The sequence below is a fragment of the Fukomys damarensis genome, unplaced genomic scaffold, assembly GCF_012274545.1.
Source record: "Fukomys damarensis isolate Sample0158 unplaced genomic scaffold, DMR_v1.0_HiC HiC_scaffold_10, whole genome shotgun sequence".
Taxonomy (NCBI): Eukaryota; Metazoa; Chordata; class Mammalia; order Rodentia; family Bathyergidae; genus Fukomys; species Fukomys damarensis.
The window spans coordinates 30,484,580-30,504,487 of NW_022900922.1; the positions used below are offsets into that span (position 1 = coordinate 30,484,580).

Here is a 19,908-nt window from a genome sequence, read left to right on the forward strand (position 1 = left end):
TGAGGACTGAATGTAGGCAGAGAGGAAAGCAGATCCCTCTCTCTCTCTCTCTCTGTCTCTCTCTCTCTCTCTCTGTCACACACACACACACACACACACACACACACACACAGAGTCTCACTGTGTAGTTCAAGTTGACCCTGAACTCACTATGTAGCCCTGGCTGGCCTTAAACTCATGGCAGTCCTCCTGCCTCAGCTTCCTGAATGCTGGGATTACAGGCATGTGCCACCACACCCAGGTAGGGTTTTGTGATTGTTAAAAGGCAGGTGAGAAGGAGGAGTCCATAGTAACTTTGGGTTTTTAATTTGAAGGACTGATATGATCATAATAGCATTTATGGCCATGAGAAGGTGAAGAGCAGAAAAAGATTTGGGGGTGGTGGATGGATGGGCAAAGGAAACAGTGGCTTTAGTTTGGGAAATGTTGGGTTTGAGATGTGGGTGGAACATTACTTAGAAAATTGAAAATGTAGGGAGAATGGTCCAGGAAATACAGATTTCAGATAGAGTGGAAGGGGGACCTGGAGTAGAAGAGATTGCAACTTACTTAAGATGCACCATGTGCCAGTCATTGTGTAGGTGCCACAGCTTAGTCAAGGAGATAGACAAGCAAACAATAGTTAGAATCAGTTACTGTAAATGCTGCACTGTACCATACCTGGGTAATGACTAGAGTACTTCCAGGGAGAGTTGGGTACATCTTCAGAGGGACCTTAAAGGCAGAGAAGTCTGCCAGGAAGGGAGACCAGACAGGGGAAAACAGCCTATGGCTCAGACGTGGTCTGGGCTTGGGGAGGGGAGGTGGTTTGATTTTCTGGGGGATGACATTGGATGGCAGATAGGTGGGAAATGGATACCCCACAGGTTACCCCCACTTTGGTGTCTGGAAGAGCAAGAACCCAGAGTGGTAGAGACAGATAGGAAGAAGGAGAAGGAGAAGCAGCCAGACGTGATACTTTGAAAGTTACACTCAATGGTAACTCGGCTGGTGAGAATGGAGCCATGTTCCATGGATGGTGGATTCCTCTCTGCTGTTCTCTGTATCTCACTTCCTTCATCCACAAGAGGAAGATGGAAATGCATGGTTCCTGAAGGCCTTTCCTGCTCCTGCTGAGGTTCTGTCTGCTCCTTCCACTTTGGGAAGCTTTATTTTCTTTTCAGGGCATGTTGAATAATTTAGTGATCTAGTAATTATAGCCTAATTGGAAGCCTTGTGACCTGGAAGAGGCAATACACATGCTCTCAGGGGCTGACTTACTCTCGACATAGTTCACGCTCTGGGAACACTTCCTCATTGCATCTCCCTGGTGGATTCCTCCAATGGTCACTGGCTGCTTGGAGTGAGAGGGACATACAAATATTTATAAAGGTCATGTTGGAAAATATTTTAAAACAGTTGAACTGCGAAACATGTGTTTGACATTTATAGTGTTTGGAACAGAAAGGATACTTTTAATCATCTTTATTTGTCCTAGAGTTTAACTAGCTCCTTATATCCCTTGAAGAAGTTCTTCCCAATAGCAGCAAATAGCAAGAATTTGTTCTCACAAGGGGCTTTGCACCCCTCCTTCTGATTTAGGTGAGGGCTCAATTGGAGTACATGTTTTTCAGATCCTCATAATCTTGAATAAATAATCCAAGCCCATGGCATTAATAAAAGCAATAATTCTGTCAGGTGTCCTTGCCAACTTCCTAAACTTCTAAGGGGCCAGAGCTAGTGATTTATGAACACTGCCAGAATCTGAGCCATGGCGTTTTTAGGGGATTCATTGGGAGGTATAGTTGTAAAGGTAATTACCACATGTCAGAAAGATGGCTTAGTCTCCTTGACACTTTGTGCTCCATTTTATTTCATAGGTCAAATGGCAGGAGAATGGTATGTGGAAGGGTATTCTTTCCATGTCTTCAAGTAAAAAGTAAGTGTTGTAATATGCTAAGCTTAATTCCAACTTTATATGGTAGTCAATTTACTCAGTATGTATGTTGCTGCTGCGGGTCAGCTGAGTTCTACAGACATTATTGCATCATGGATCCGTACTCCTTGCTTAGGCAAGTAGGTTGCTTCTGGATTAGTCCCAGATTATTTCATTTTAATATATATGTATGTATGTGTGTATATATATATATATATACATATGTACACACATTTATATATATATTCTGATGAGTTAATAAAATGAGTCTTTCCTGGTTAATGACCCAGACACTCAAGTGATGTTAAGGAAATCTTTTTTTAATTTATTTTTGTTTTTTTGGGGTACTGAGGATTGAACTTGGGTCCTTGCACGTGCAAGGTAGGTGGCAGAACCACTGAGCTAAATCCCTGGCCCAAGGAAATATCACTGTTGACCTCGCAGCCCCTAAATCATCAGATAGATGATAGATTTTATTAAAACTCCTGAATTTGGTGGCTTGGACCCCAGCATACCCATCTTTACCCTTTTGTTCTGATTACCTCTACTTTTCTCTGCAGCCAGCCTTGGTTGGCCCTCTTCTTTTAACTCTGAATTTCCTGTTGCCTGGCAGCTGAAGTTGAGCTCTTTAATGTGTCAGATATCATAGTCCTTCTGGACCACTGTTACAGAACACATAGACTGGGTAGCTTTTAACAACCGAATTTTATTTCCCACAGTTCTAAAAGTTGGGAAGTCCAAGATCAAAGTGCCACGATATTGTGTATGGTAAGGGTTTGTTTCCTGGTTCGTAGATATCATTTTCATGCTGTGTCCTCATGTGGAAAAAGGGGAGAGGCAGCTGAGATTCTTTAATAAAAAGAGGACACAAATTCCATTTATGAGAGCCCCCAAATGACCCGATCACCCCCTGAAGGCCCCATCTTCAAATACTATCACATCAGGGTCAGATTTCAGCATATGAACTTGGGAGAGCCACAAACATTTCTTTAGCACCAGATTTGTCTAGAGCTCTCCAGAATCAGCAAAAGCCAGTTTTCAGCAGCCCTGTCTAATCATTTTTTTGCCCTGCCTCCTCCACCCAATCAAAATTTAATTTTATGTCCTATTATGTGGATGTCAGTTTTACAAGGAAGCATTCCTTACTGTGTGTTTGGAGGAATGGTACATATTTCAGATTACACGCTCATTCTTGGGGCTTCACAAAGGGTATTAACATATTAAAAGGTCTGGAAAGAAATGTGGCTAGAAACTTGTCTAATTTGAGTGAAGTGTTTCCAAACACAACAAAACACAAACTTTTTTTTTTTTTTACCACATAATCCTTTTCAGTAAGAGCTATTTAAATCCCCAATGAAACTAATGTTTAATGGAGTACATTTAAGGAATATGGTTTGAAAGCATTGAAATTCCTTTCCAGTACTATTGATGGAAGGTGCTAACTTTCCAAGTATGGGCATTCTTGAGGGACTAGATGTGTTGCCTCAAATAAGTCTGTAGCAGATGCACTGAAGACTTCTGGAGTTAGGACCTGAAGAAACTGAAAAGGTATGGCAGGTCTTACTGTTTTTGCCTGCCTGGCATTACTAACGGTTAATTACTAAGAGCTTCCTAATTTTTTAGAAGATTAAACTTAAAAGCAGAGTATTAGGAGATAGGGCCTTGAAAGTGGTAATAAAGTTAGAGGAGGCCATTGGAATGGACCCTAAGATGACTGGTGTCCTTATAATATACTAGGAGACACACACACACACACACACACACACACACACAGAAGACCATGTAAAAGCACAGAGAAAATTTAGCCATGCACAAGCCAAGGAGCGAGCTATCAGAAAAACCACCCTTCGTGTCATCTTAGTCTTAGACATCTGGCTTCCAGAATTGTAGGAAAACAAATCTTCATTTTTAAAAACCACCCAGATTATGGTACTTTGTTGTGGCAGCCCATAGAAAAGTAGTATCTTAGGTTAAAGTAAGGCTCATGCTACTACATAAATCCATGTTTAGACATGTGATTTGGACCTGACCAATGACAACAAGGTATGAGAGTAGCCACAGAGATTGGCTCTGGGATGCTCACATGACCAAGCTAAGCCAATGAGTCTCATTTCCTGTTTTCCTGAAGCACTTGAAAAAAACATCTTCTTTCTACTGATGATGATAGGCTGATAGGAGGCTAAGTGGAAATAATTTTGATCACTACTTAAGGTGGATAGCATCCCTGAGGATAGAGCCAGGAAAGAAGCTTCCTGATAATATCACCTGTGCACCTAAATCTAGTCATGCCTGAACTTTTCTAGGTCTTTAGTTATATAAGGCAAAACTTTTTTTTTTCTCTTAAGACTGTTTGTCCTGGAAGGGTCCTGAATGGTAAAATAATACAGTAGCTTTTGTGAAGATGTCTCATCACTGCGACCTTTTTATACTTGGTATACTTTTTCTTTTCTAATGTCTGTTTAGCCCACTTCTCTTGAATATAATCTCAGAAATAAAATTCTTAATTTGCTGAAATGCATGAGGTTTTTATTAGATGGAATGAGCTCCCTCTGTGGAGCCCATTGTGACACATTAGCTTCAGTCAGTGCCGCTGTGTCTCCCCGATCTGCGTTAGTCTGAAGTGACCCCACCACCCATAATCTGTAGCCTAAGAGGCAGGCAGCTTCACCCAGTACCTCACATTTATAGCAGATGTTTTTAAAGTTAGGACAATGTCATGATGAATAAATTGAGTCATCATTAACAAGTTTTTTGTAGACAATTTCAGAGTAATCTGTAGCATTAAAACTTTTGAGTAAACAATATTTTAGGGCTATATTGTAGGGTTCATGATACCTAAAGGATACTTGAATTTAAGCCAAAGATCCCCATAGATACAAAACCATGGGGCATGAGAAGCTGCCCTTGAACACAGTAGTGAGGGAGTGGTCTTTGAACCCTAGTGCTGAGACTGGATCTCTCAGTGGTCTGGTCCCCTCTTCTCTCTGCTCTGTTCCCTTACTCTGTTGGGGTACTCATTGGTTCTTGTCACCACATGTGATCCAGCCTCAGAAAATGGATTTGGAAAAATCCTAGAAAAATGGAAGTTCATGTAAAAAATTTATTTTGTCTATTTAAACACCATTGTTCAGTGAACAGGAGCCCAAATCCTTCTCACAGTAAGCTTCCTTTAGAAATAGATGGTGTTTACTCTCCTCTTATCATTTGGGTTACCTGGCAAGTGTCTTGCATCAGTGTGACAGTGTGACGTGGCCCCACTTCCCTGTGGCTCAAGACCAGCGCTCTGAAGCTGAGCCCAGGCAGCAGGAGCTGCAGAAAGGAGTGTGCTCCCAGCCCCTGCTCCCTCCTCCATGGCCCACGCCCAGGTTGCAGGGCTGGGCAGAAAGTCACACATGGATTTTTCTTTTTCTTTTTTTTTTTTTTCCCAGCTTTAATTGAGTTTATTGGTACATTTTAGGGATACAGTATAGTTACATTCATTGTTGGAATCTTGTACCTCTACATGACAAGTCTTGGTTCTCATTTTTTCCCCTTACCTGTGCCGTCCCTTCACCCGCTCCTCCCCTCCCCATCTACAAACACTTTATTTTCATCTTTTCATTCTCTCACATTTTTTTCTTTTTCCTTTTTACTCTTCCCCTACCCATCCCACCTTCCCTACACCTTTAGCTCCTTTCTTCCCATTTCTCAATGTCAGTAATCTTATTAGGATCTTCTGTATTATTGCAGATTATTCACACCAGAGAAAATATTCGGTATTTACACATGTGTGCCTATTTTATTTCACTTAGGAGTATATCTTCAATATGTATCCATTTTCCTATGAATGAATCTATTTTCTCGTTCTTTATGGCTGAGTAATATTCCATTTTATAGAAAAACCACATCTTCTTTATCCAATTTCCAACGGATGGGCAAATGGGCTGTTTCCAAGTTTTAGCTATTACAAACTGTGCCGCTATAAACATGGGTGCGCATACTTCTCTGTGATATGATTCTTTTAGTTCTTTTGGAAAGATACCCAGCAGAGGGATGGCTGGGTCAAATGGAACCTCCAGTCCAAGCTCTTTGAGGTATCTCCATATTGATTTCCATAGTGGTTGCACCAGTCTGCACTCCCACCAACAATGGAGAAGGGTTCCTTTCTCCCCACAACCCCACCAACATTTGTTATTGTGTGATTTCTTGATAGCAGCCATTCTTTGTGGGGTGAGGTGGAATCTCAGTGTTGATTTCATCTGCATCTCTTGAATGATCAGTGATGTGGAACATTTTTTCATATATTTACTTGCTGCTTTTACTTCTTTGAGAAATGTCTGTTCATTTCGGATGCCCATTTTTGAATAGGGTCTTTATATTTGGGGGGGCTGATTGTTTTGAGTTCTTTATATATTCTTGATAATAGTCCTTTGTCTGAGGAACAGCTGGTAAAAATTTTTTCCCACATTGTAGGTTTTCTCTTAGTTCTGCTCATGGTTCCTTTTGAAGTACAGAAGCTTTTTAATAAGATGAGATCCCAGTTGTTGATTCTATCTGCTAGTTCCCATGCTACTGAGGATTTATTCATAAATTAAAATCCAGATGGATTAAAGATCTAAATATTAAAACAGAAACATTAAACTTGCTGGAAGGTAAGTTAGGCAGAACTCTAGAAGACATTGGCATAGGAAAAGACTTTATGAACACATGGATTTTTCTAACACCTTTGCTTCTTTCTTAAAGGTTTCCTCTGTGGATCTTCATGTTTTCAGTTCTTTTCTGTTCTCACTGATAATTTGCATTAGAAGATGCATTAGCTAGATTTCCCCCTTCTCACTTTAGAAAGAGTGCATCAGAATTGATGTGAATAGTGAGTAAGATTCCAGATACTATTTGGAAATATTTAATAAATATGGATTTGAATATAGTACAAAGTATCCTATGTAGAGAAAAATGTTAAATCTCACATTGTGCTTTATTCCTATGTTATATTATTCTTTTAAATTATGAGACATGAACTAGCAATAATATTATCTTCATAATACAGGACTACTTTTTCGAAAACAAAGTACAATTTGGGCATGGGTGCATGTGTGTGTTAGCTCTGTTTGTCTTGTTTTCTGTGCTAGTCCCAGAGTTTTTACATGTTTAAACCTGCAGGTTCCAGGCGAGGCTACTTGGACTCAAGTCCCAGGTCCATTACTTTTTTCCTGCAACACTTAGAACAATAATTTCCTACCCTTCCCTTCCCTTCCCTTCCCTTCCCTTCCCTTCCCTCCCCTCCCCTCCCCTCCCCTCCCCTTCCGGAGGGCTGCTGGGAATGGAGTCTAGGGTCTCCCACATACCAAGCAAGAAAGAGCTCTGTCACTGAGCTACAGCCTCATCCTCAGTCTCAAATTTGTGATCTTCCTGCCTCAGCCTCCCAAGTACCAGCTAGATCTAACCTTTTCTGCTTCTATTTTCCCCTCTGTGAAATAAGACTTAAAAATAGTGTGCTTTGTAGGGTTGTGGTGAGGATTAAGCAAGAGACTCAGTAGTTCTTCGTACCTTGTAGGTGAATGCAGATGCTTGTTGAATTAATTTTAATTAACATTTATTGTATTTATATATCTGCTTTCTCATAAGATAAACAGAAGTGTGAAAGATACCATTTTCATCCAGTTTGAAGTCAAATGTACAAGATACTCTCTTTCCTTTAAACAGCGTGATACTAAGCAATCCCATGGCCCATTTAAAAAGCACAATATCTAAGTGAGGGGGGCAGAAGAAAATGACCTGTTCAGGAAATGATTCCTGTATGTACATGGCAAAACCAAAGCTCTGATTAAAAAAGAAAGTTGAATCTTTTAAAAGAAATGTCTAAACTGCACAGAGCCAGAAAATACTTCACAAATTAGTTTTATAGAATTTTTGTGAAGTGCTAAAGCAATTTAGTGTCAGGATATACTGAATTCTAATAAAAATAAATTAATAAATTTAAAACATTCAGGTACCTATATTCAGAGGCCACTAGGCATTTTAATAGGAGATAAGTGAAAACCATTAATCATGGTTTCCACATGGCTCCTCACATCACCTTGGGCAACTGTGGGCAGGCCGAGAAATGGCACTGAGGAGAGGCTGCTGGTACTGGACAAAACAGTGATTTTATCTGCACCTTCCACTCTTATTTTGTCTATACTTCTGCTCCTTTACAAGTAAGTACAAAATTGTACATACCTGTTGACCACTTAATTTTTCACCTTTTTGCCCAGCCTTAGGAAAAGGTAATACAATCAGGGAAATAACGTTTGTTTGCTTGTCATAAATTATTAGGAAAGAAGCTGGGAAAAGCCCCTTCATGCACTGGCCTCTTTCTGCATTGACCATGAAGAAGCTTTATAGTCACAAAGGTGATTAGTACAATCCCTGACTTTCTAGGGTCTGAGACTTTGAGAATCTGATGAAAATCGTCGGCTTTCTCTCACCAGGCACACATGTGGAACATGATCCTTATAGACCAGCAAGTGCCAGCCACTTCGGGCCACTCGGTGGGTGGCCCTGACAGATGGCACATCTGCCTTGCAAAGGGTGGAGACCACACGTGGGAAGGTGCCGAGAATGGCACCTACACACACAGTGGTGATTTCTTTGTAGCGTTGACTTTTCTATCTCACTTTCCCCATGAAACTTCTGATATTTTCCTACAGGAGAGTTACAAATTCCCTGGGTTTGTTTCCTAGATTCAAGTGAAATAAATAGCCACAATTGCAGCAGAGTCCTCTTTCCCATCCTAAGCAGGGTTTGAAAGTGGATGTTCCATTGTCAGAAAAAGTATTACAGCTTCTTTCTTACATGCTTTCAACATAGCTTCAGTAACTTGTACCAGTTCTGTTCATCTCTGCTCTCTAGCTCCTGTACCAACCCCTCTACCCTCAATAACAGGTTGAGTTTTTTTTTCCTGTAAGATAGTCTCTTTCCCAGAGTACGAGAGAGGCAGTGTTCAGCCATGATCTGATGCTGCCTGTTGTACAATCGAATGAATCAGCTTTTGCTGTGACAGCCTCCTTTTTGAGTGAAATAATTGGCTAGCTTCATAATCTTAACCAAATCACTGAACCTTTTTGGGCTGTTATTTCCTAATATGTCAAAGGATAGAATTGAACGTTAATCTCTACTGTTGCTTTAAGATTCTGTAATTTTAAAATACATGCACATATCTGTACAAGTGTGTGCGTGTGTGTGTTGTGTACACTTGGCATTTCCTAAGTAGCTGACTCTTTCTGAAAGAAACCTAAGTGCTCAAACCTGTGTTTTCTCCTACTTTAAAGCATATAGACTGGATAAAGAAGATGTGGTTTTTCTATAAAATGGAACACTACTCAGCCACAAAGAATGAGAAATTAGATTCATTCATAGGGAAATGGATGCATATTGAGGATATACTCCTAAGTGAAATAAATAAGTCACATATGTGTAAATACCGAATAGTTTCTCTGGTGTGAAAAACTATGGTAGTACATAAGATCTAATGACATGATTGACAATGTGAAATAGGAAGAAAAGGGCTAAAGGTGTAGGGAAAGTGAGAAGGGGTAGGGGAAAGGTAATAAGGGAAAGGAAAAAAATATGAGAAAATGAAAAAATGGAAATAAAGTGTTTGTAAATGGGGAGGAGAGGAGGGGTTGAAGGGAGGGAAGGCACAAGGGGAAAAAATGAGAACCAAGACATGTCATGTAAAGGTACAAGATCCCAATAATGAATGTAACTGTACTGTATACTTAAAATGTACCAATAAACTCAATGAGAGAGAAAAAAAAAAAAGCATATAGAACCATCAAGGTGGGTGGGTCACCCCAGTAAAGCAGCTGAGGTCAGCAGCAAATTACTCTCTTGTAATTGTATGTCTGGAATACTGAGTTTCAAAACATTTTAAATACTGTGAATTCTTCCTGTACATTAGTGTCTAGCACATAAAACAAAACATGCAGTGCATAAATAGTTAAACTGAGATGATGTAGTAAGAGGGATTCGGTGGGGTCCAAGGCCATTCGGTTCTCCAGTCAGTGTCCTCCTCTAAACCCCATGCTGTAGATGGCTACATCCAGGAGATGCTCAGGAAGGGTTTGTGTGCAAGGAAAGAAAGATCCTAATCACTGGTCACAGTTGGGCCAAGAGTCCAACAACTGCTTTTAGGGGGAAAGAGTTAGGAATTGAAGGTGAAGTGTAAGAGGGTAGGAATCAGGAGGAGAAGATAGAAGACAAGCTCAAAAAAGGAGTGATGACCAGGAGGGGAGATGGTCACTAACTTGGGGTTATGTTTCTGGAGGTCATGTTAGGCATGTGACGAGAGGAGGATCAGGTACTGCAAGATTTTAAATTCGTTTCATTTCACAGCTCATCGTTTCACTTACAGTGAGGTATAGAAAGCCTTGCCTCTCTTGCCATTTTTATTAGTGTTCACTTTACAATTAGTGAAAGACTGGTACTTAAAAATACAGATATCAAGAGGGGAATGGCTGCTGGCATTCACTCAAATGCTCTGTGATGCCATTAGAAGCTTTTCTTTCTCACCTCCTTTACTCTGTGGTCCTGTGTTTGTTGAATTTCATTCTCATAGATGCAGAATGGTTGCTATAGCCTCAGTCAGCATATCTGTATTCAAGGTGAGTAAAAAATGCATGTATATGTGTTTGTATGTGTAGGTAAAATGACTTGCTAATGCATGTATTTGTGTGTATAAGTGGAAGGACACGCTAACTACTTCTGTCCTCTTTCAAAAGCACATACTAAAATTTTCCAGAGTAAAAGTGGCCTTTTCTGTCTATGTGATTGGCCAGATGGTTTTACAAAGCTGTCCTTAGCTATAAGAGGGCGGAGGAGTGAATATGGGCTTACTAGGGCTGGGCATGTTTCAATACCAGTGACATTTGGGTGCAGGTGAACAGGAAAAACCAGAAATTGGAAATAGGTTGAGAAACCAGTAACATTTGACCTAGTGACAATGTTAGGAAGATAGTGGGAATCTGAAGACTGAGAGGAAAGCAATACATTCCCCTCTTATTCGGTATTTAAGTCATCTTATTTCCTGTAATTGTTTGGAGTAGGTGTTACCATGAACTTGCTTGCTTACCTCAGGAGAACATTTAGTGAATAATGATATGTTTAATAGTTTAAATAATGAGTCAGATGTGTCCTATGTTGAAATATTTTCCACATATGGATTCTAAATTCCATTAAAAACCATTAAATGTATTAAGCTTTTACATAAACTTACTGCTTCATGCTTGTACAGTTTTGGAACATTCCTGCTGCTTTAGTTTAATGGACAGAATTGAGAACAACACAATATTTTACATGTCAAAGTGTTCAGGGGAAAATAAAATTTTTTTGTTTATCACACCTAAGTCACAGAAGTGGGGTAAAAAGGCAGTGAGGGAAATAGAAATTTTTCAGCTAGCATAGGAAGAGGAGGAGAATGAAATTTAAATCAGGAACAGCAACAATTTTTGTGGAAAAAGAAGAAGTAAAAAATGTTGAAGTTCTTTCTTTTTAAAAAAAGCTGTATTATGGAAAATTTCAAGCATAAACAAAAATAGGGTATTGCATTAAACCTGCTTGTACCCATCTCCCAGTTTGAACAATCTGATCAATTTTATTTAATCTGCATATACTTTCTACCCCATATTGTTTGCAAGCACATCCCAAAAATCAGTTCACTCACCTTTAAGCATTTAACTTTTTTTTTTAATAGCAAGACAAAATCTTGCTATATACTCCAGGACCTTGAACTCATTATGTAGTCCGGCCTGTGCTCAAACTTGTGGTGATCCTCCTGCATCAGCCTCTTGAGCGCTGAGATTACAGGTGTGCACCACCATACTCAATTTTAAGTATTTTTTAAAAAAGTAAATTGTGTTTAAATTGTAGTTATCTCTGCAATCAGATAGAGTTCAGTTCAAATTCTAATCCCATCACCAATATCTGTAGGGCTTTGGGCAAATTGGTTCATTTTCTTTATGTGTGTTTTGTCGAGGAACCTAGAAGCAAACTAATACACTAAATAATTCCAGGTTTAGTTGGCCATGAATGAAGAGATTACCTAGGGCAGTGCAGTGGAGAATGACTGGAGGTTTACTTTGCACTGGGTGGCTGCGGAGGGAAGCGACCTCTTCCGAAGGACTGAGGCTTTCTTATCTACGAGAAGGAGACACTGTGACCTGCCTGACCTCCAGTGCATCTTGAGAATCACTAGTACCTGGGAGAGTGCTTAGCAAATGCCTGACCCAGGAGCTGGTTTCAGTAACTGAAACCAGTTTTCCTGGACATATCCAGGGGCCTTGATGGTTGGTCCTGCTTCACTCTGACTAAAGGTGTGCTGCATATTCTGGGCTGTGGGTTAGACTCCAGACTTGGTCCTTTTAACAACACTGTCAGCTCTGTTTCTGTCCTCCCCAAGGTACCCCATTCCAGAGCTCTGTAGTCTCTGGAATTGCATTTGGAAAATAAGATTACTTTGGGCCTATCTGCTTTTTGTCTTTCCTCCTAAATTTGTAAGAAGTAACCAACTTATAAATTTACAGTATTTTTACATAGAAAATACTCATTTTTGGCTACTGTATTTGAGCAGAGTTGCCTAAAATCTTACCTTAAATTTATTTTTAAAAATCTTTTGAGATTGAGTTTTACCATTTCCAATCTGGCAGACACCTGATTCGAATCCAAACAAGGTGTTATTGGCAGTCTACCAAAAAAGCAGAAAATTGTAACTTGTAGGAATGGCTGATTTTCTGGGATTTAATGATATTTTTCATAATATTTCAGCAGATCAACTTTTATTTATGTTAAATGTAGGCTTTGATCCAAACTCCATGTGACAAAGAGACAAGGAAAAAAATTCAGTGCAACCATCTACCCCCTTTACATTTGGTCACACGCAAGACCCAGGGGCTGCTGTGCACACACGCACAGCCTGTGTGTGGCCAGCCACATCGGCAGGGCACAGGCGTCCATTCTGAAGGAATGGTTAGACCACTTCAGCCACCTTGGTGGCTTAATCACAGACTTAACAACGCAGCTAAGGATGAGTGAGCTGTAGTAATAACTTTCGTTTTTCCCCTGAGATTATGGTTCAGTGTAGTTTTCGCCATGGCTTTTTACCTGTTCCCCTCAGGGATGAAGCTCCTCCCACCCATTGGCTCCTGGACCAGTTTGTGTGTTTGCTCAGCCCAGCCTGGCCACTCCAGCAAGGACTTGGGTGATGACTGGGGTCTTTGCATTCACTCTTCCTTGGCCTCCTGCACTATCAGTCTTCCTGAGGGGTTGTTTCCAATCTTTCAAAAAATCTCCCTCACCTTTCCCAGCTGCAGGGTGTAGGGAAAGCCTTTCTCTAGAACCTTTCCCAACCTTCCAGTTCCCTGCCTAAGGCTACGCCCTCCTGAGCGCCCTCTTTAGGCAGAGGATGTCTGGGGTGCACCTGCTCACCCCACTAGACTTCCCTGTCGCTCAGGCGTCTCTCTGACCTCTAATCCGGACTTTCCAACTTTGCCTTTTTCTTTTCTCTTCTATTAATTTTTGCTCCTGCTGGCTCCCTCAAACAGAGTCTGAATATTTTTACTTCTGAATTTTACTTCCCTGGGAAATCATTGCCTTTGTCCTCTGCATTTCCAAATCCTTTCCTTCTATATTAATTATTATCACAAATGTGTCATCTCCCAGTTCTTTAGGTCAGAATTTGGGGTCTTGCTGGACTAAAATGAAGGTGTGAACAAACTGAACTCCTTTCTGAAGGCTGTAGGGGAGAATTCATTTTCCTGCTTCTTTGGGTTGTTGGCAGAGTTCAGATCCTTGTGGTCACTGGACTAAAGTCTCTGTTTCTTGCAGGCTGTGTAAGGGACGCTCTAGCTTTTAGAGGCTGCTGCATCCCTTGTCTCTGAGTCTCCTTTCTCTGTCTTCAATACCAGCAGTGGTGCCAGTCCTTCTCCTCTTCCACCTCCCTCACACTCCTCTCTGTTTTAAGAACTCATATGATTATACTGGGCTCACCCAGATGATCTTGTTTCTTCCTGTTTTAAGTCAGCTAATTAATTGCTCAAGTTCTATCCACAACCCTATTTCCTCTTTGCCATCTATCCCAACATTTTCACAAATTCTGGGGATCCCGACATGGACATCTTTGGGGAACCATTATTCTGCTCATCATCACACCAACATATATTTACACATATACATTTTCTTTTTAAAACAATTACACAGATACAAAATATAATTGAGAGAGACATGGGGGCTGATGGCTGTGTGTACATTTGTGCATTTAGGCAATTTTTATGTATATATGAACACATGTATATATGTGTGCTCCTGGACTTATGATGAGATTATGTTTCAGTAAACCCATCTTAAGTTGAACACACTGTTAAGTAGAAAATACATGCAACGTGCTTAACCTAGGGAGTGTGGGCATTTTGTTTCGAGCACGTGGGGTTGAGCGAGGGCTGCAGCCTCCTGCTGCTGCTCAGCATTGTAAGAGAGACTGGAACTGGAAATGATCAAAATAATAAATTCAAAGTACAGTTTTATTTTATTTAAAAACAATAAAAATTTTTATTGCCACACATTTGCTGTATAGAACTATTACACTCATTGTAGGGAATTAGTATATGTACTTAACACATCTTAATTCTTTTTACTTCCCCTTCTCCTCCTCTTTCCTTCCTCCAACTCCTGGTTCCCTTCCCACTTTCAAAAGATCTATATACTTGATTCCTATTGTCTTTCTCTTGTTTTGCTCAGTATGTATTGCTTTCTCACCATGGTAAAGTTGAAAAGTCATTAACATCATCTTAAGTTGGGGACAGTGTATGTATATTTATCTATAATCTTATTTTTCCGTTTAATATGTATTGAAAATATTTTCTATGCTATAAAAATCCTTTAGTACATTTTTAGAAATGTGTATTATTCTGTTGTATGAAGTACCATGATTTGGTTGGCAAATCTTTGGTGATTTTTAGTTATTATAAACATTGTCATAATAAACATCTAACACTCTTTAAAATATCTGTATAAAACCCATTTCCTTTGTCACTTTCTTGTCCCCTAGTTCTCAGAGAAAACTTTATCTGAACTTTAAGGGAATGAATATTTGACATTGACTCAGGATTCTTTATTATATGATTTTCTATATTTGCATATCATGTCCAGCATGCACAGACCCATCCATCCATCCATTCATTATTTGAATATTGCTGAAGGCCTCTGCTGAGCCTTAACTAGCAGAGTGGATGTGTGTGCCCTCTGCCCACTGCCTGCAGTTTTGTATTTATACATGTAATGGCCAGTAATAATTAAACAGATGCTGAAGAGCACAGGGTGTCAGCTATTTTACCTTGGTTTACACTGACTTTAGCTCATCATCCTGTGTTGGTTTCCTGAGGAAGAAGCAGCCTCATCCTTCTCCTTCACCCATGCCTGGTGAAGAAATTAATAGCCCTTCAGTCACATTTATACACAGACACACAATTATGGGAAACACCACAGTTTGAATGGCTGATGTTGGCTCAGGGGCTCAGTAGACAAGCATGAGATTTTAGCACTCCATGCTTTAATTTTATATGCTCTACAACGGAAAATTGGAAGTGCCTTTTCTTTGTGCATTTCAAAGTCTCACTTGAGAACTAGGTTGTCAAAATCAGTCTGAAATTTTTGCCTATCTGATGATAAATCTTAGCAAAATATGTTTATGCAAGCCAAATAGAAGTCACATTGAATACGAATACAGAGAACACAAGAACTGAATGATTAGAATTCAGAATTAATGATAGAGAAACGAATGTAGTTGGGACTTCTAATTTTTAGAGGCATAATTAAAATAACCCCTCCCTGGTCTATGAAAAAATGAAAAAGTTAATAAAATTGTAAAGATTTAAAATTTTCATTTTGCTGATTTGGGGCTTTAACTTGTAGTCTACCTCACAATGTCTTTTCACAATAATTCTTGTATGCATAGGTTCTGTTTTGGGTGCTTTGGGGAATTAGAGAATATAAGAGAACAATGTAGAACAAAACTCTCCTCTCTTGTGGATGAGGAAAGGCAGACCATAAATGATACGAAAAAGTAAAAAGCAAATGATCTCTTTTTTTCTATGGAAATAAACATATTGAGTTTTAATAGTTTATAGTTCTGGTATATAAATTATTAATAACAGTTAGGGAGGTCTTTTCTAGTGTAATTGTTTGATGCATTAACATCTTTGTTCTTTGTCTCTGTCCTTGCCTTTCTTCACCTTTCTCTTCCCTCCTCACTACTTTATTATTATTTTGGTAGTGTGGCAGGAGAAATTTATAGTTAGAAATAATTTTATTTTGCTTGCATTGTAAATAGCCTGATTGGGGCTGTGGGACCACACTATCCATCCACCTGAACTTGGGCAATATTCTAGGCCAGTCCTCCTTCCATTGTTCTAAGAGAAGTAAAAATAAAAATAACAAAGTTGCAGGAAATTTCTAAAGCTGTAGATCAGAGCATGTGCCTGTTAGATACAATATCCTGATCTACAGTGACCTTTTTCTGAATTCATTACATAGGGACTGCATGCCAGGTACATAATTATAACAGAGTGAATTATGGGAAATGTGCACTGGATACCCTTGAGATGATTCAATACCCTGCCAATCATTTTGTCAGTCATATCCAGAGAGATCCAATGAGACATACCCTAGGTGGGACATACACTTTTAAATCCAAAAGATTGACTTATCTTCATTCCTATTCTTTCCATCTCTGAGGTACCACTTCTTTCCCTATTCATGATACCTTTTGTTTCTGCTGGTGTGAACCTGCTCTTCCTGAGCACACCTGCAGAGAATACCTTCCTCGTTAGCTTCAATAAATGTAGCTGCTTTTTCTTTTACCATCAGGTTTATACTTGCAATTCTCTGTACACAACAATTTGGAATCTATCTCTCAGGAACAATATATCACTTTCAATAGAGTTTGCTTCTTGAACTGAAGATAGTTTACCCATGATTACTTATTAACAATGACTATTCCAAGTTGAAAGAAAAGAAACTTCATTTAGGAATTGGTGGCAAATTCTAATAGGCACTGAAACTTTTGAGTTGAGGGGCTCAAAGATAGTGCATTGAACTTTGCTTGTTATGTAGTAGTGGTGGCTTTTTTTGAGGTGATGGCAACCTTAAAGTAACTCCTTGGTTATACTGGTTGATATGTTTTGGATAAATGTCTCCCAAAAGCCCATGTATTAAAGATTTGGTTGCTAGCTTGGGCATTATTGGGTGGTGGTAAAACACTTGGAAAGTGGGGACTCAGTGGAGGAAGTTAGGTCATGGGGGACATGCACTGGAAAGGGATGTTGGGACCCTAACCTCCCTCTCTCTTTGCTTCCTGGCTGGCATGAGACGAGCATCTCTGTTTCTTCATGTACTTCTCACTACAAGACCAAAGTGACAGGGCTAATAAATCATAGATTGACACCTCCAAAGCTGTGAGCTGAAATAAGCCTTTCCTTTTTCTAAGGTTGATTTACCCTAGGTATTTGTTACAGCAACAGAAAGCTAACACATTGGTAATAGTTGAATAGCGTTTTTGAGTCCATGGACAGAAATTCTTTGTATCTATAGCCTCTTTCCTGCATCTTCGGGGAACTAAGGAACTTGAGTGAACTAAAGAGACTCAAACTATTCTCTTGTGAGTTGGAAGAAGCACACATTAAATGTAAATGATCTAGGGTACATAGTGTATAGGTAGGAGGTAATAAGGGGGCAGAAGAAAGATATATGGAATCTGGGGTGGATAAATGAAGTGTGGTTTGGAATTTTAAATCTAACCCAGATAGGCTTTATTGGCATGCTGATATTTTAGGAATACCCACAAGAGGCAAGAGTTTTCCACATGGATTTTAGGGAAAAGAGGCTCTAGGAAGAGAAGTCAGCCAGTGCAAAAGCCCAGGGGGTCACACAGATCACTTGGCCACCTAGTTACCTGTCCACTCAGGGTTACCTCCCTTTCCTTAACCTCTTGTTTCTTCCTCCCCTCAGCTCTTTTGGTCTTTTCAACCTTTATACTGGCGCCCAAGACCACCATCAGTAAAGGTTTTTCCTTGATGGATAAGGGGAGTTGGGGCCATGGTTATTTACATTCCTTTGACTGAAGTATATACAACACAAAGAGTCCTTTCTCTTGCTGATACTGGCCAGCTCTTATAACTTTGGTACATTGTCATGCTAACAGAGCCTTGGCAAAGACTGATAAGGTTCTGGTCTTTTTTATCCTCCTTAGCGTGCCCCCCACTTTAGGAAGAAGTTGGTTAAGCATCCACAAAAGAGGGTAAGGGAAGGAATTGTGGAATACGTGTTTATAGTAAATCCTGTTGCTCATTTACTACAGGGTTTTTGTTCCATTATGAACCATGCTTTTAAAAGACCCCAGTCTTTGGAATTTTAGGAACTTATGGTCAGTGTCAATTTGGAAAAGTCTGGCTCTATCATCCTTCTACTGATGGAGTGATTCTAGTTGTGATGAAAAGAGGTTCCCAAAGGAAGATCAGAGATGAGTGTTAAGGGGAGACCAAATGGAAAGCTCAGAGACCAGCACATTCTCAGGGGAGAAAGCACCAAATGTACCACCCTGAAGCTGTGTGGGGCAGGAAGAGTTTAAACCCTTCCCCTGGGTCCGGGGAGGCTAGGAGTGAGACTAGTGTTGGGAAAGAATCACCCCAAACTTGTACGAGAAGACAGAAGCAGCTTCCTTATTACAGCCCAACAGTTATGACAAATGAAGACATACCCAAGAACAGATAATGAAAAATTTTGAATTATTGCCATTGTTTCTCATATTCCTGGGACTCTTGAATTAATATAGCAAACCAAGTCTGAAGATAAAAAGCCAGAAGCTTTATCAAATACATTATGTCTGGCAGAATGTCTGTGGAACTAACTTGAAGTCCAAGTAGTGGTGTGGTCTGGTGTAAGAAGTGGCATGGATTTTTCTGCCTTTAATTTGCTCATCTCTTCATGTGAAGTCAAAGCATTTGACTAGGATAGTTTCTCTGCCTTTTCTTTTCTTTTTGTTTGTGTTTTTTTGGTACTATGGATCGAACTCGGGACCTTGCACTTGTGAGGCAGGCAGTGGAACGAGTGAGCTAAATCCCTGGCCTCTGCTTTTTCTGTTGAGTTTCACATATTTCTTTTTTCATTTCTGGTTCAGCTTTATTTGCCTTCTGGAGAAGGCAGGAAGTTCTTTTCTTTAGATTTTAGGAATACTTGGGGAAGGGTTGGGAGAATTAATTTGTAGACAATGTTTGGGTAACAGAGTGCCTGGAAAGTAGCTTTTAAGTATTGATTTGTACAAGAAGCTTAATTTTTGCAAAAGTTATACAGCTTATGAATTACATACATTAGATGAAGAAATGCTTTAACTTTATAATATAAACCTGTTTTAAAAGTTTAGCTTTAATTCTAGATTTATTCTATATTTTTTATATTGCTTTACAAATAAGAATGGTGCTTTCTTTCTTGCTTGACTTCCACTGCACGCAAATCAACACAATAGTATGAATAGCTTCTTACATATTTTGTGTGAAAACAAAATATTAATCTTTTCCAAAATCTGGAATTATACATTTACTGAGGATTTAAGACTTATACCTAGTAGACAAAGGACTGTTTCTTGATTTTGAGAAATTTTTCCTTCTGACCATGCCTTTCTGTATCAATTAATGGAAGATATAACTTACTATTTTTGTGTTTTTAAGAATCTTCATATTCAGTTTTTTATTTTTGTATAAAAAGTGCTAATGCTGTTTTAGTTATCAAGCTTCTGATGATCTAGTTTGTTTCTTAACAAGGACAAAACATTACTATATCAAAGCCATGTAATCATTTTATGTCTTGAAAATAAAGTTAAAGCAATGATAGTATTTTCCATGACTCTACTGAATGCCAAAGAGAAAAACAAAAGGCGTAACCATGTTGTAATGAAATTTTCTTTTCTTGCACCTAGCATTATGGTTATA

The 19,908-nt window shown here is 39.4% G+C and overlaps 1 protein-coding gene across 1 annotated transcript in view; it reads left to right on the plus strand.

Moving 5' to 3' along the window:
• The window catches only part of Ofcc1 (orofacial cleft 1 candidate 1), a 539,007-nt gene that overhangs the window by 33,416 nt on the left and 485,683 nt on the right, over nt 1-19,908 (plus strand). Inside the window, exon 2 of the mRNA XM_010623072.2 lies at nt 1,860-1,918. The gene's annotated coding sequence lies outside the window, so the exon portion shown is untranslated. The remainder of the gene's footprint in view (nt 1-1,859; nt 1,919-19,908) is intronic.